Here is a 17,803-nt window from a genome sequence, read left to right on the forward strand (position 1 = left end):
TCCTGTTCATCCCAATCATTCAAGCATGTGTGCGCTGTCAGGTGGTATTTAAAACATGCCTATAAAGGAAATCTGGTGGAATACCATGATGCAGGGCTGACTGGAGGGGTCTTAACTCCCAGAAGCTCAGGGAATCCCCAAAGATTTCCTGTCCATGTACACATGGCTAACAGGCCAGTGGGGGATCTTATTGGCGGGACCTTTACAGAGGTCCCCCTTGAGCATTTCAGGGTTGTCCTCCTTGGGATGGTGCCCAAGAAAGATGCCAGAAGTTTCAGATTGATACTTCATCTGTTGCAACTGGTTGGTACCTCTGTCAATGATTGCATTACACATGACCAATGTTCTGTCGCATACGCGTTCATAGACGATGCACTGGAGCTCGAGAGAGTGAAAGGCAACCCTCATGCCAAAGGCTGACCTTGAATCCTCTTTCAGGTTGCTGCCTGTTCACCATAGGAGCTTCCACTTGCTTGGTTTCCATCTGGATGGCCAGTTTTACTTTGACAAGTGCCTGCTAATGGACTGTGCCATATCCTGCACCTACTTTGAGGTGTTCAGGAGGCTTATAGAGAGGGCACTCACTGAGTTGCACCATGCCGGCATTAAACTGCATTACTTGGACGACTTCCTATTCATTGGGGAGCCAAACTCAAACGATTGTCAGTCTCTGCTGGATTAATTTGTAAAGCTGACAGAGGAGTTAGGAGTAATTGTAATTGTAATTGTAATTGTATGCGTCTTGTAAAGCGCACTGCTGCCCTGAGGCGTCGTGGTGCTGTAGACCGCTGGGGAACCCGTCCTGGCTATCCCTGTGAGATGGTCCCTACTGGGTATCTCCAAGGTGAAACCAGGCATCCCCGGCGAATGTGGGGGGCCGTTGTAGTGATGAGGCAAGCTAATGCCCAGAGTTGCCAAGTGTGATCCCTGGTTAGAGTAGGCACCGAGGTGAGAATTATCGAGTCAGCTGACCCTGGTCCACGACCCTGCCGCGTCGGGAATTGAACCCTGGTCCCGGGCCGTTCTCTGCTTCCGGGTCTGCCGCCTCTAACCAGTGAGCCACACCACTGCCTCTGGCGCATGACAAAATGGCAGGCCAAGCCACAACAATCACCTACCTGGACATGAAATTGTATTCAGTTGAGGGGGTATACAGACTGCTGTTGGATAAAGTGTTATACCTGAGAGAGCTTCTCCAGAGTCTGGTCACCAAGGAAAAATCCATGGTACTGGAGCTACAGCAGCTCCCCGCAAAGCTTAATTTTGAAGGAACGGTGATCTCAGCGGGTAGGGCCTTTACCAAGCATTTGGCCAGGTTGACAAGAGGGCTAACCAAGAAGAATTATACAGTGCGGCTGACCACAGAGGTGAGGATGGACATTGAAGTTTGGTTGGGTTATCTGGCCAACTTTAATAGTACACTAATCACTGGGTCACAGCAGCTCAGCTGGAACTGTTCCCAGATGCTGCGGAAGACGAAGGATTTGGTTCCATAACAGGAAATGCATGGTGCACTGCATGGCGTTTACACTCAGGGAAACAGGTCATTTTAAACAAGCAACCCGTTTATTCAACTTGATATCAACCGTGGCCCGCCTTTTGTGAGGAGTGTTTAGAGCCCGCAAAAAGAACAAACAGATTCTGACATACGTACTCGACATCATTTTCGAGAATTAGACCACCTTTTGAAAGGTAAAGATTACAACTGCTAAATAAGGTTAAAACTAGGGATAACAATGGAAATGTTTATTAATGGAAATATATGGATACTGAAATGAGTAAGGAGAGTAAAGTAACCCTTTCTGCTAATTAGAAATAGGACAGAGAACGTTGATAAAAATAGGAAATATTCGTGGTAGATGCATATAAACGACATTTTAGGAATAAGGAGCCAGAATAAAGGTTCAGTGCTGAAAATTTCAAAGAAAACCGACTTGAGGTTATCAAGTCAGTAAAGAAAACATCACTCTTTGCCAAAAAATTGAGGCTCAATACCGCTAAAAGCTAATATTTGACATCCCCTCCTTTTCCAGGTTTTTTTTAAAGGAAATATATCGGGAGAACGATTGGAATAATGAAGGTAGAAATGAGATGGGAGCAGTGATTCACACAGAAACAGGTAAAATAAATGAGTTTAGAGAAACCAGGAAAAGACATATGAGAAAAACAAAAGTATAAACTTCTATATATGAATATAACACTCTCTCTCCATACAGACTTCACATGCCTGCCCTATAAATTACAGAAAGGTGCCTCATTCCCTTCAAAAAGAGCCCCAATCGAGTTGTATAATGTGGATAACATTAAGATTTTTAGGTAAGATTCTCTTGGTGCTATCTGCTTAAATAAAAACTATGAACAGTAAGGGTTTCTGGTTACGAGTCATTTAGTGAACCTATAACCCAGGTAAATGAACCCAGGTAAATGAATCCAGGAGGTCCATAATTAATAAGTAGAGCTGGGTTGGCACTATTTTAGAAAAATAGACTACATCATGTGAATGTAAGTCTTAACATAGGTACGTCTCTGTTGTAGATGCAACGTCATCGCTGCGATAGCAATACAAAACTGATGTTTTAACGTTTATATTGTTTGAAAATATACCAGAAGTATCATGTTTTATCAGTATTTCATTTTGAATCTATTTTTGTGATCATTTTGAACCATCAGAAAAAACTAGTACTTTATACAGAAAAGAAGAAATGTCTGTTTCCAACTGTTTTATCATTTTTTGAAAAATAGTAAACGTCTGGCCAAAGAAAATTCATGTCTTTGAAAATTGATATCAATATATGACTGTCTATGGTAATGGTATGAGCAAAGATGTAATATACTGTAAATTGGATGACTAATCAAAATGGTATTCTGTTTTATCTAGAATAATGGCTGGATAATCACTTGTCCTGAGGAAGACATAATAGATTGTCGAAACGCGTAGACACAGCCAAGCTCACCTGTATCAGGATTATATCTGAAATTATTTTTACTATAAATTTTGATGAAACTTTGTGTTCTCTTTAAAAGAAAGAAGGGATCAAATCAATGGTTTTTATATTTTAATCATTTTTACTAAATATACTTTGTGTATTCAATTATCTAAATGGATTTATACAATTTTTTATATCATAATTAAAGATTATTTTTGATATCATTATTACTCTTTGCTCAGTTTATATGTTGGTTGTGTGTGAATTCTGAAAAGTCTATTACATGTCCTAGAGAAAAGCCAGATTGTTTCTTGTGAGTCTGCCTGGGTGTTTATATTGCACAAAAAATTGTTTCCCTGACCCAGGAGTCATATCCCAATCAGGGGGTCCTTGATATAATACATAGCACTGCATGGCAGCCCAGGTCCTGGAGGAAGGAAGGCAACACCAAACACATAATGTTCCTGGAGCTCTTTGCCATAGTGGTTGCCTTCTCCTTATGGATGGACAGACTAGTGAACAAACAGGTAATGCTATGATCAGACAACTATGGTGTGGTGCAGCTGTTGAATTATGGGGCAGCTTTATGTCGTATGGTCCTGGGCTTGCTGTGTCGGTATAAAGCAGGAATATCGACGGGATAATATCGACTAGCATAAATATCGAGGTAAGAATATCGACTGTAAAAAATATCGTTGTAGTAAATATCGTTGTTGTAAATATCGTTTTGTAGAATGACAAAAATATCGTCAAAATAAAATATCGTTCAATAGAATATCGTTTAGAGAAATATCGTTGAATATAATATCGACAAAATAATTGAATGTGTAATATAAGTGTAGAAAAATTTGTTTTATGTTTAAATATTATTAATTAAATGTTTATTTTTATTATTATAGGGATAAAAATGTAATTTTTTTTAATATTAGTAAATATTTTAGGAGCGGGTTATTGGTATTATAGGGGATAAGGGTGGGTAGTAATTTAAAAAAGTAGTGTAAATAATATGTATATAATGGTAAAAAATTAGAAAAATGTAAATTAAAATTTTTTTCAATGGCAAAATTTTAAATTTAATTTAAATTACTGAATTATTGATTGAATTGTTTTTTTTAAAGATTTAGTAGCGGGTTGTTGGTGATATAGGGGATAAGGGTGGGTAGTATATTAAAATATGTTTAATAAAATTTAAATGAAATTAAAATAAATTATAAATTGAAATACGAAAATTTATTTAATTTATTTGAAATTGAATGTATTATATAATAATTTGGTAATTAAGTGTTATATTTTTTATATAGTGTTTAATAAAAAAAATTCTATAAATAATACGAAATTAGAAATTTCAATATTTAAATTTCTAAATTGAAATTTTAAATTTTAAATTTTTTATTTCAAATTTGAAATTTTACATTTATTTTTTAAATTATATTATTATAAGTCAAGTGTGTAATATTTTATGTTTGTGTATTTGTTATAATATATGCTAAGAATGAGTCAAAATACAAATATACAAAGTTTGGGTTACATTTTTAAAAATTTTAAAACTTTTTTAAAATTGTTAAAAAATTTAGATTTTTGAAATTTTGGTTAAAAAATGTGGTATTGTTATGTTCAAAATAAAATATTGTGTGATTGTAATTTAATAGTCTATTTTGTAGTATAATAGAAAGGAGTGGTTATTAATATATATAGTGATGTTTATGTGTTATAATATCACAAATATTATTGTTTCCTGTCCAGCACTTTACCTGACTTATGTAGGATTGGAGTTAGAATAATTCTTTATTATGGTTTCTTGTCCAGCACTTTACCTGACTTATGTAGGATTGGAGTTAAAATTGTGATTTATTTTTGCTTACTGTTAAGTATTTTCTATGTGTTATGTTTTATATTTTATATTTTATAAAAAAATAAATTAATTTTTTTTTTATATTTTACAATTATTATGATATATAATTTTGCTATATTTTTTTAATAATAAACAAATATGATTCTTTTGTACATTTTTACATATATATCACAAGTGTCAACATTTATTAAGTACAATGGTAATATAGTTTTGGACACTTTTTTTATTCATACTTTTCAGTTGTTGATGCAAACATTTTCATATTTTTTAATACACTTTTTTCAAATATTTGTTTACATTCTACATTGCAATTTTTATCATATATACATTGTTATATTACATTAATTACTATATTAAATTTTAAATTTTTAAATTAAAATTTAATATGTTAATTAATTTACATGTAATTGTATTTTTCTACAGTATGTACATAAAATTGTGTTCAGTGTTATACATATAAAAAAAATTAACAATCAAAAACATATTTTTAATATACTATAATTATTTAATATATAATTATATTAAAAATATTATTGTATATTTTACATTAATCAAAAGGTTCTTTACAAACAATAATACATTTATTACAATACATGGAAAAAATAATGCTATTCATCTCTATTTTTGTTTAAATTATGGGGATTTAGTCCTATTTTAGTTTTTATTGTGCTGCCATTTTAATTTTTGAACTTCACTTTTTTGTCTATCTACATCGTTGTTTGGGTCAATTCAGAAAACGGAACCTCGCGGTTGGGAGCTGCTTCGTGTTGGTGAATGTAAGTTTATTTTAGTCAAGTCAAGTCAAGTCATAAAATTTATATAGCGCACTACATACCCAGAGGGTTTCAAGGCGCTTGGGGAAGGGAGGGGGATTATTTGTCAAATATCCACGTTTTAAGTTGTTTTCTGAACGCTAGGTGATTCTGGGTGAGGCGAAGGAAAGCGGGGAGTGAGTTCCATGTTTTGGCAGCCAGGTATGAGAAGGATCTGCCTCCCATGGTAGTTTTGTTGATGCGAGGGACAGTGGCGAATGCTTGGCTGGAAGAGCGAAGTTGGCGGGAGGGGGTGTAGAAGGACAGTCGAGAGTTGAGGCAATCTGGTCCGATGTCGTAGAGTGATTTGTGTGCGTGGGTAAGCAGTCGGAAAGTAATCCTCTTATTGACGGGTAGCCAGTGGAGGTCTTTAAGGTGGCCAGAGATGTGTTCGTTGCGTGGGATGTCTAATATGAGCCTGGCTGAGGCGTTTTGGATTCGTTGTAGTTTCTTCTGGAGTTTGGCGGTGGTACCTGCGTAGAGGGTGTTTCCGTAGTCCAGTCGGCTCGTGACCAGAGCATGGGTGACTGTTTTCCTTGTTTCGGTGGGGATCCAGCGAAATGTTTTTCTGAGCATGCGAAGGATGTTGAAGCAGGATGAGGATACGGCGCTGACTTGTCTGTTCATTGAAAGTGAAGAGTCCAGGATGACGCCAAGGTTCCGTGCGTGGTCTGTCGGGATGGGTGCTTTTCCGAGGGCTTCCGGCCACCAGGAGTCGTCCCATGCAGAGGGGGATTTACCTAAGATGAGGACTTCTGTTTTGTCTGAGTTCAGTTTCAGACGGCTTTGTTTCATCCATTCGGCGACTTCTTTCATTCCTTCGTGTAGGTTAGTTTTGGCGGTGCTGGGGTCCTTGGTGAGAGAAAGGATCAGTTGAGTGTCATCCGCGTAAGAGATGATGTTGAGGTTGTGTTGGCGGGCGATGGTCGCGAGGGGGCTCATGTATACGTTGAAGAGGGTGGGGCTGAGTGAGGATCCTTGTGGTACGCCGCAGATGATTTCAGAGGCCTCGGACTTGAATGGTGGGAGGCGGACTCTCTGGGTTCTTCCGGAGAGGAACGAGGTGATCCATTCCAGTGCCTTTCCTTGGATTCCGATGTTTCTGAGGCGCTGTAAAAGGGTGCTGTGGCAGACTGTGTCGAAGGTTGCAGAGAGGTCGAGGAGGATGAGGGCGACTGTGTCTCCATTGTCCAATAGAGTTCGAATGTCGTCTGTTGCTGCGATGAGGGCGGTCTCAGTGCTGTGTTTTGCTCGGAAGCCAGATTGTGAGGGGTCGAGGGATTTGTTGGCTTCGAGGAAGGCGGCGAGCTGGTTGTTGACAGCTTTCTCGATGACTTTGGCCGGGAATGGAAGAAGTGAGATGGGGCGGTAGTTTTTGAGTTCGGTGGGGTCTGCTGTTGGTTTTTTCAGAAGGGCGGTGAGTTCAGCGTGTTTCCAGTCTTCTGGGAAGGTAGCGGAGTTGAAGGAGCAGTTGATGACGTCTCGGAGGTGCGGAGCTATGACGGAGTCTGCTTTGTTGAAGATGTGGTGAGGGCATGGGTCTGTGGGGGATCCAGAGTGGATGGAATTCATCAGGCGGATGGTGTCCTCAGTGGTGATTGGGTTCCAGGCGTTAAGGGTGTTAACGGGGGGAAGATGGTCAGCTGATGGTAGGGTGGGTTGGCTTCCGGGTTGGTTGTCAAAGCTGTTGTGGATGTCAGCAATCTTGTTGTGGAAAAAAGAGGCTAGGGAGTCGCAGAGGGTTTGAGAGGGGGTGATGTCGTTGGAGTTGGCCGAGGGGTTGGAGAATTCCTTGACGATGTTGAAAAGTTCCTTGCTGTTGTGGGCGTTGTCGTCGAGTCGATCCTTGAATGCTGTTTTTTTGGCTTTTCGGATCAGTTGGTGGTGAGTACGGATGGCGTTTTTGAAGGCGTCCTTGTTGCTGGTGGATGAGTCTTTTTTCCAGGCCTTTTCAAGGGAGCGGCATATTTTTAACTACATTTTAAGACATTATAGAGCTAGTTGTATTGTGTAAGTGTTGGTATGTGTTGTACTTTACAGTTTATGTGAAAAATACGTGTTATTTAAGGTCTTTATTGATAACATACTTTGTAAGATATTTATTATGAAATTAAGGTTTATGTATTGTGTAAATGAATTAATTTAGGTGTTTTCCTATGTTTTATATGTTATGTTTAGGCTTAGTGGCTTTCGTATTTATTGTGGGTGAGTTTTGTTTGTATTTATTTACAGGTGTTCGTTTTGGTGAGCTGAGGGATTTTATCGCGTAATTTTGGTTAAATACAGCTAAATGTTTAACTACATTTCTTGATTTTTCGGGGTTTTGGAGCGTTTTTATCGTCATTATTTTTCTCGTTTTTTATGGTTCCGTTCTCGAGAGGATTGCTACGTGGGACCCTTATAAAACAGTTGTTTTTTTCCATTTTGTGGGGATTTTTTTAAACCATGTGGATTTATTTATGTTCTATTCGTCTTGAAACCATCTTTTTGGAACACATTCTACAGCTGCACAACACTTAAGTTATTATTATATTTTAGATTGGGGTGGATTGAGCTATATTGTGCAATTTTGTTTAATGTCGTTTTATTATGTCTTGTAATAATAGATTACATTTATTTTTACATGACATAATGTAACTACATTAAATAAAAAGGTTTGTTTTATTTATTGTTTGAAATGTTTTTATGTGTTGCTTGTTAAAGGATAGATTTTGCTATTAGTTCTAAGTATTCAATACCTTCAATACTTGGGTACATTCTGACTTTTTGCTGTAGGTATTCGTACATATTTAATGTTTGTTTACTTAGTTTAGGGCCGATTTTAGATAGAGATTGCTCTATTCTTAGTTCTTGGTAGCTTTGCTCTTTTTTGATGCTTTGGATTAGTTTATGAAGTGTGGGTTGTGTTCTTCCTATTGTGGCTTGGAAGGCATTATGCCATCCTTCGACCGCGTTGTTGGTTTTGGCTTTCTGTGCCATAGTACTAGCATACACATTCCACCATGGAATTTGGAATTTAGGTTGTCTGCGGTGGCCCGAACGATGTAATCTTCCCACCCAGGTATCTTCAAAATAGTCTAAGAAGGGAGTTAATTTTGTCTCATTGGTGCGGTAGAAAGGGCTGTCAAGTAGTAAATTGTAATAGTTAGCAACTTCTGTTGTTGGTACAAATGCCAATGCTATTAACTTTTTAATCTGATAAGCAAAGTTACTGTTTGTTGAGTATTCAATGCTTAAAGTAGATTTTTGTAAGTGCCTCCATATACTTTGGTTGTAGTGATAATAACACCCTTGTATTGATGTGTGAGGATATATTTTAAGTATAGCTTGAATCATGGCTATTTCAAAGTCTATTATTATTCTTTGTGGATAGTAATTATCAGTAAATTCTTTGATAGTTGTTACAATTTCTACGTAGGTAGCATTTGTCTTATTTGGCAGCAGTGTATAAATTAAAGGGATATTTTTTTCTTAGTACTCACCATGGATGGTGTAAAGTTGATAGAAAGGTTTGGGACATACTTTAAAAGTTCCGTCCATCATCCAGGTTTCACACGATTTTAGTTTTTGCAAATTGCTATTTGTTGCAAAAAGTAAAATTATTTTATCATGACTGTGGTTATCATACATTAAGAATTTATCTTCATTGTGTGTAATAGTATATTCAGGATAAATTATAATGTCTTGAAAAGTTTTAGGTGCTGGTGGAGTTGGATCAGAAGCTCGTTTTGTTTTTGCAATTAATCTTTTCAAGTTGGGTATTGAAGGTAGCTGTCCTGTGACATGTTCTGGCACCTTGCTTAAAACATTTTTCAAAATAGTGGTGCTTGTTTCTTGTGAGCCTGTACTAGCTTCTCTCAATGTCTCTAGTGCTTCTCTTACTTCGACTTCTGTTACATTGGGTGGGTGGTTATGCTCATGTACATTTACAACATTGTTATCAACAGTCTGTGCTCTACCATAGCATGCAGTTGAGTAATATTTACTACATTTCCAATAAGTTTTATTCCCTTTGATTCTTTCTTGGGTGTAGGTGTAACCCATGTAGCTCAGCATAATTTTCCCTTTTTGAGAAGTAATAAAAGTAGCTCCTGTTGCCATGTCTAAGGTAGATCTGTGAAGACATATATATTTTTTTTAGTAAAAGTGATAAACATTTCTTGACATGTGTACGTTAAAAGGAAAAACTGCAAAAACGTACTTCCAATGTTGTTTTCCTGCTAATTATATGTTTTCTGTTCTTATATGTAGATTTTCACTTTTTAATGTTCTGTAGTTGTGGTAAAGAATAATACAAAAAAATGATTTAGTTTTATAGTTGTTTGTTTTTACTTTCTGATTATTAATAGACACAGTGGGTATACTTACTTAATGTAGTAGAAGATGTTGTTAGTTTAGTTGTAGATTGGTAGATGAATTTTCTATAATCTGTAAAAGAAAGTTAAATTGTGTTATTTATTGTATTAGGATCTATTAGTAGGTAATAACATATCAAGTCTTTAGCAAGTTTACTTTGTGACTTTTTACATTTATTTTAAAGCTTTCTAAGTACACATGGATAAGGCAGTTCATAATTTCATTTAATTATTATCTTGTGGTAGTTGTTGATAGGATGTTGTAGTTATATTTAAACAAATAAAAAGACCATCTTTTTAGTTTAGGGAGTTTAGCTAGTTATCAACAGGTTTGTATGATAAATGAAATGGGACTTCACTTACTTGATTTTTAGTATGCTGTGTTGTAGTCGTTGTAGTAGGTGTGTATTCTCTTGTTTTCAGCAAAGTAACCGTTTTCATCCAAGTTTGGCCAAAAAATGGTAAATTACGTTAAGTCTGTAATTGTCTTTATAGTAGTGAGTTAATTAATTGTTATATTTGATTGGTTCAATTACATATATTTTAAATTCATTGGCTGAGAACATTAGTTTGAATTTGAAAGCCGTTAATTTATAAAGAGTTTGTAGCATCAATAATTGTTTTCGATTTTAATTACAAAATGTATTATATGTGTTTTATTTTAAATGTAAATATTTATTACAATGTTAAAATTAGTGAAATGTTATTTAAAGTAATCCGATAAGAGTGTATGATAGTGTTTGGTAATGTTTATATTGGTTTACCACCTTTACAACTTAACTTTTACAACGCTAAAACCATTACAACGTATGTATTTACAACGCATGTTTTTACAACGTAGGTACCTTTACAACGCATACCATTACAACGTAAGTATTTGTAAGTATATAAATATATTTAAAATGTAAAATGTTTGGTTTTTTTTAAGGGGTATATTTAGGGTTCAGGGTCAGTTTAGCGTTTTTGGGTGAAGGGGTATTTTTAGGGTTCAGGGTTAGTTTTTATTTTTTGGGGTAAAGGGGTATTTTTGGTGTTCAGGGTCAGTTTTTAGTTTTTGGGTAAAGGGGTATTTTTAGTGTTCAGGGTCAGTTTTCAGTTTTTGGGTAAAGGGGTATTTTTAGGGTTCAGGGTCAGTTTTCAGTTTTTGGGTAAAGGGGTATTTTTAGGGTTCAGGGTCAGTTTTCAGTTTTTGGGTAAAGGGGTATTTTTAGGCTTCAGGGTCAGTTTTCAGTTTTTGGGTAAAGGGGTATTTTTAGGGTTCAGGGTCAGTTTTCAGTTTTTGGGTAAAGGGCTATTTTTAGGCTTCAGAGTCAGTTTTCTGTTTTTGGGTAAAGGGGTATTTTTAGGGTTCAGGGTCAGTTGTCAGTTTTTGGGTAAAGGGCTATTTTTAGGCTTCAGGGTCAGTTTTATGTTTTTGGGTAAAGGGGTATTTTTAGTGTTCAGGGTCAGTTTTCAGTTTTTGGGTAAAGGGGTATTTTTAGGGTTCAGGGTCAGTTTTCAGTTTTTGGGTAAAGGGCTATTTTTAGGGTTCAGGGTCAGTTTTTAGTTTTTGGGTAAAGGGGTATTTTTAGTGTTCAGGGTCAGTTTTCAGTTTTTGGGTAAAGGGGTATTTTTAGGGTTCAGGGTCAGTTTTCAGTTTTTGGGTAAAGGGGTATTTTTAGGGTTCAGGGTCAGTTTTTAGTTTTTGGGTAAAGGGGTATTTTTAGTGTTCAGGGTCAGTTTTCAGTTTTTGGGTAAAGGGGTATTTTTAGGGTTCAGGGTCAGTTTTCAGTTTTTGGGTAAAGGGGTATTTTTAGGGTTCAGGGTCAGTTTTCAGTTTTTGGGTAAAGGGGTATTTTTAGGGTTCAGGGTCAGTTTTGAGTTTTTGGGGTACAGGGGTACAGGATAGAAAAAAATACAATTATATATAAATTAAAAAAAATTAAATGAAATGATTTTATATTAAATTAATTTACAATTTATTTTTTTCAATTAATTTATATTAACAAAATTAATATATACTTACCAATACTTACGTTGTAATGGTATGCGATGTAAAGGTACCTGCGTTGTAAAAACATGCGTTGTAAATTCATGCGTTGTATTAGTATTTGTGTTGTAAAAATTTCGTTGCAAAGGTATGCGTTGTAAAAGTATGCGTTGTAACGTCATACATCCTTTATATTACTAATGTATCTTTTTATTATTATATATAAATAAAACATACATAGTGTATATCCATATATGTTAGAAAAGCTTATTTTGATTTTTAATTATTATGAAAAAGTGAATAATAGAAAGGTAATGTGTATATAAGGTTATAAAGAAAATGACGATATTTTTTGTATATTAATATAAGTAGAAAGGTAGTCGATATTTGTGTAGTCGATATTAGTGTAGAAGGTAATGTTATTTTAAAGATAGTCGATAATGTAGTAGTCGATATTTATGTAGTCGATATAATTGTTAACGATAATAGATTAGTCGATAAAAAAATATCGATATTTGTGTAATTTCTTGTTTAAGTATATGGTGACGATATTTTTGTAGACGATGTATTTGTGGCGATATTTTTGTAGGTCGATGTTTTAGTAATCGATATTTCATCATGGAACCGCTGTGTCGACTACCCTTCTGTCATATAGAAATAAAGACTAGGCATTTCCCAGGTTGTAATCACCACTTGACTGATGCACTTGTCTCGTTTCCAGTGATCGAGGTTCCGCAAACTGGCACTGCAGGCAGGCAAAGATAGGACTCCTTTCCCAAACAAGCTGTGGAGATTGGTAGACCCAATTTAGGAGTCTGTTATACAAAACAGAGGTGCAAGCCTCTGGCAGCAAATACCGTAAGTGTCTGGAAGTATTCCAGTGGGTCACGGATCTAAAAGTGCTAAGTGGGAAACGAGCAACAGTAGCGGGTGAAAGTCTCATTCTATTTACCTTCCACAATAAGAAAAGTAAAGCAGGGGCACAATTGCAGCAAACAGTTGTGGCGTATTTCACGATGCTGAACTGTGGGAGCGACCCAGCCAACTTCTTCAGATGCAGGATAGCCTTGAAGGGTGTAGGCACCTGCAAGCCGTGCACAGGGACCGTAGACTATCAGTTGATTTTTGGCAAGCTAAGGGCGAAACAGCTGGACCGCCAAGCGATGTGAAACAACCCCTTTGAAGCAGCCCTCTTCCAACTAGTGTTCAAATTAGTATCCTTCGGAGCATACAGGGCCAGCAAGGTGGTATCCCCCTCGAAATATGATGCCAGTACATCTTGCCTGCACTGGTGCGACCTCCACATAGGGACAAGCCAGGCTCCAGCGAGCCATAACTAATCAGGAAGCCAGAGATACATGGTCACGGACAGACTGCAAACCTGCAGCAGAACATTACCCAGTCTGCTTGATTCTGGACTATGTAAAAAGTAGGCCACCAGTGGAAGCACCACTATACATTCACATAGACTTAACCTTTTAGATCACGTTCCAATTCACAGGAGTGATGTGGAAAGTGCTGACTGAGGCAGGTTACCCCGCAGGGTGTTTCTTGACTCACTCCTTCTGAATCAGCGTGGGTACATCAGCAGCATCTCACGACTTGGGGAGGAGGCAATTAAAAAGCTAGGTTGATGGAAGTCCAAAGCTTTCGGGACTTTCAGACTTGACGGTTCCTAAGGTGTGGTTGGTGTTCTCTGCTTACAGGGACCGAGTCTAGCGGACGAACAGTTTAGCTGGTCGGGCATTCATACATTTCAAGCTCCCAGCATTGGGCGAATGCAATAAAACAATACAAAGGGATATGGCTAAACAACACAATTGCGATCTTGCTAGGCAAACCAGGAATTAAACTAGTGCAGCTATTGCCAGCTTTGGGTACCGCACTAGAAGCACGGGGCCGTCCGGATGCCTTAGTACTGTGCCAACTTCACTCCCTAGATGCGAAACGCATCTGTTTATTCCTGCGCTGCACCGCATTGTAAATGCGGCGCATCATGGGTGGCGCAAGGATAAACTTGCCTGCTGTATCTTTCCTGGCGCATCTCTGCTGATTTGCAGAGATGCGTCAGGCAACATAAATCTGCCCCTTCGTATGATTTAGGGCTAGATGACCTGGTGATGATAAACCCATGTCTCTTTCCTGTCTGTGGGGAGAACAGGCGTGAAGTCGTGGGCTAAAGGGAGCCTGGGGAGCAGAAGTTAGCCCAGCTGGGGAAGGTTTTGCCCCTCCATGCGATTACGTGTTTCAAGGTTTCCTGCCTAAAGAATGTTACATCAGGAAACCGGCACTTCTGTTGTGCCAGGATATGAAAACTTGCTTCATGCGAAGTCTAAAACCTTGTCTGACCTCTTCATGTGTAATTTTCGACTTTGCCTGAAGTAAACACCTCGCAGTACCCCATGTGTAATTTGAAAACACATACAAACACTGTTCTTTTAGTGATCGAGCACTAATTGACAACGTCTGGTATTATTATTTTAAATTAAAGCTTATGAAAGGTTCTGTGCTAGCTTAGCCTAGCCTCCAGTTGTGTTGCTCTTGAGTTTAGTGCCAAGATAACTCAGGGTATACGTGCGATCAATGCATTTTAATAACATAACATACATGGGCTTGTGGTATTATGTGGCTTTAGGTCCTTTCTAGCTCAACAATTTCTCTCTGCGGTTCGGTGCATCACGGTGTCTTATGGAACCCAAACATGAGAAGCACAGCTAAAAAAAAAAATAGAAAAAAGTTGAACGATGGCTCTATCTTCTAAAAATATATATCTGGAAGTGATTTGAGCCTGTACAAAGAGGCAGTTTATCTAAACAAGTATAATGCCTATGATAAAAAGGGAAATTCTCCAGCAAGCACAGCTGAAGCAAAATGAGTTATAACCAGCAGTTCCTGGGAGGCATTTCTCCAAAATCTATGCTGCACCTCTTGAAGAATTAACTAGCTTTGCCCCAGGACAGCTTTGCGGCCTAGGGATCGATCTCCAGGTGGTAATAGCTATTAAAGAGAGCCTTGGGAATAAGGCCCCCGGTCCTGATGGACTGCCCATTGATGTTATCAAACATAGTCCGGATCTATGGGCACCAATCCTCCTTAATGTCTTCAACAGTCTGCCAACAGTGCCTATGCCCACTACTTGGGCAACTAGCACCATGGTCCCAATTTTTTAAAAGGGCGAGAGGTCGGACCCAGTGAACTACCGTCCGATCTCCCTTTTGGATAATACCTTAAAAATTCTGGGGCGAGTCATCTATAACAGGGTGGTTGAGGGGACTGAAGATACGGGCATATTGGACCAGTGCCAGATGGGATTCAGGAGCAAGGTGGGGACGGTTGAGCAATGCTTGAATTTAAAATTGATAATTGATAAGTATAGTGTTGCCCGATCATCTCCCATTTACCTTGCGTTTATGGATCTTTCATCTGCCTTTGATCTAGTGAATAGATCTAAACTTTGGGCAATCCTCCTGAATTATGGACTGGATGAGGCCCTTGTTAACTTCCTGGCTTACCACCACACTGATCTCAAGGCACAAGTTAGAATTGGGATGGGTGGAGAAGTATCTGGACCTATCAACATTGGTAGGGGGGTAAGACAGGGGTGCGTTTTAGCAACCCTGCTGTTTATTATTTATATTAATGGTTTAGCCAAAACCTTAAAACAAGTGACTAGTGATGTACTAATAATCCAGGGGCAACCTGTACCTGTTTTTTTATACGCAGACGACGCGGTCCTTATGGGCCGTACACCAAATGCCCTCTGTTTACTTGTTAAAAGTTTTGTCCAATACATGGAGGGCCTAGATCTGCGTGTAAATTTAAAAAAATCTTTTATTATGCCATGTGGGCCCGGGAAACGAAAGCTCAACACTATACATGTAGGGACAGATAAACTAGAATCTGTAACCACATTCCCATATTTAGGGTTGGCTTTCGCTGCGAAAGGCTCATGGAGTGGGCATTTGGCCCACGCCATGGGCAAGTTCTCGAAAGCCAACAATTCCATTTTGAGCCTGTCTCGCCCAAAAAGAATAGGTGCCACCAGAGCTATTTTAATTTTTTTTTAATTACAGTGCTTACCTGTGGCTACATACGAGGCTGAGGTCTGGGGATTGGGGATTGAGAAAAAGTCCAAGTATCCAGCGAGAAGAAAGCGGATTTTGCAGGAAAATACTGGGCGCCCCAATCTCATCTTCCGAATTTATTTGTCATGAGGAATTAAACCTCCCCTATGTATGTGACTTTATTAGAACTAGACCAGCTCTATTCTGGATCAGGATTTGGAGAAACAACTCAGCCACTTTAACGCAAAATATTATAAAAGACTGTCTTAAATGTGACCATGGCTTGGCGATTCCCTGGCTCGCGGGTGTTTTAAAAACATTGAGTGCCGTGGACAAAGGAGATCTTTTCTCCGACCCAAGCAGGATTGAGCCCAAAGATAAAATTGAGGTCAAACAAGCACTGTATGCACTTTATAACTTTGAACGAATGGAAAGTGAAATGCTCAAATCAACTGTTGTGAACTACATGGGGAATGAATTATGTAGGAGACCACTTCCGCCCTACCTTACTTTACCCATGACCAATTGGGAGAGATCATTGTTGTTTCGCCTAAGGGCGGGCTCAGTGAAATTTTTACTGGGCTTTCCCTTGGGTTACCAACATACAGCACAATACAATCCATGTCCGTGTGATGGTATTAGCAAACAGAATGATCTGCACTTTCTATTCTTCTGTAAATTTTATCTAAAATACATTAAATGGTTTTTAACTCCTTATTTTAGAAAACAAAGACCTCTTTTATTGGGGGAGTCTTATATAATGCTGCTCTCCCTGGATACAGATGAATTAATCTTCCGCACTAGCACTTTTTTGAGACTTATAACACGTGTACGTAAAATGATGGAAAATCCGTGAAAATAGTCTTTTGAGAGTTGTATTAGATTTTTAACAATTATGAACACTGTAATTTTTGATCTGTTATGTAATTGAATTGTTTTATGTGGTACTTTTATGAATTTTATGAAAATCTAAATAAAGGTCTTTTGAACTTGAACTTGAGTTATCAAAGCTGCGTGCACTCTTGGCAAACCAATCTCTAGTTACAAACCTGTTTCCTCATAAATGTCAAATGTAGTAACATTTAGCAGATTAACGTTCCCGACCTGACGAAAGGTATTTAGAGTTTCCTGTAAAACTGCATTTTCAGATTTCACGAGTGTAGTTTGCCGCCTTACATTTGCTCTTGTTTTTAACTTGTCACGTCTTTCTGCCTGCCTTGTTCTTATCACCAATATCTATTCTTTCATTTTATCCCCAACTAGTTCTCCTACCCACTCCTCACTTCCACATCACTCTTATGTACTACTTAGCAAATTTGGTGAAAATGTGTTTTCCTTTTCTTTAACCCACTCTTTCAATCTCCACTGCTATGTCCGCTCTTTCCGATTCTCCTTACATTTTCAGGGAAGGTTGCTTGCTCCTGATGAATTACTCTCATGCAGGTGCTTGGCATGACGCCTTCATCCCCTCACTATCGGCCCCACAGCCCCTCCCAGGGTTGTTTATGGTGAGACCCCTGCAGCATTTCCATCAGCCGGCACCAAGAGCATAAGCTTGAACAACTGATGTGCTCCCCCTGGGAGAAACCCATGCGGCCCTCACCCCGTAGGGCCATTAATGACCAAAGTGGGTGTGGAGGTGGCATTGGTCATTTGATTGGGATCTCAGGTGTATCTCAAAAGAATGCCCGAAGTGCCCGAGTCCTCACTTGATCTGCAGCCATTTTGAGTGTGGCTTGATATAAATGCCACACCCATCAAGCAATTGATTTCCAGTTTCCACACCTGCTAAAGGGGAAGAATACCTTCTAGTTCGGGTACTGG

The sequence above is a fragment of the Lissotriton helveticus genome, chromosome 5_1 (assembly GCF_964261635.1).
Source record: "Lissotriton helveticus chromosome 5_1, aLisHel1.1, whole genome shotgun sequence".
NCBI classification, from domain to species: Eukaryota; Metazoa; Chordata; class Amphibia; order Caudata; family Salamandridae; genus Lissotriton; species Lissotriton helveticus.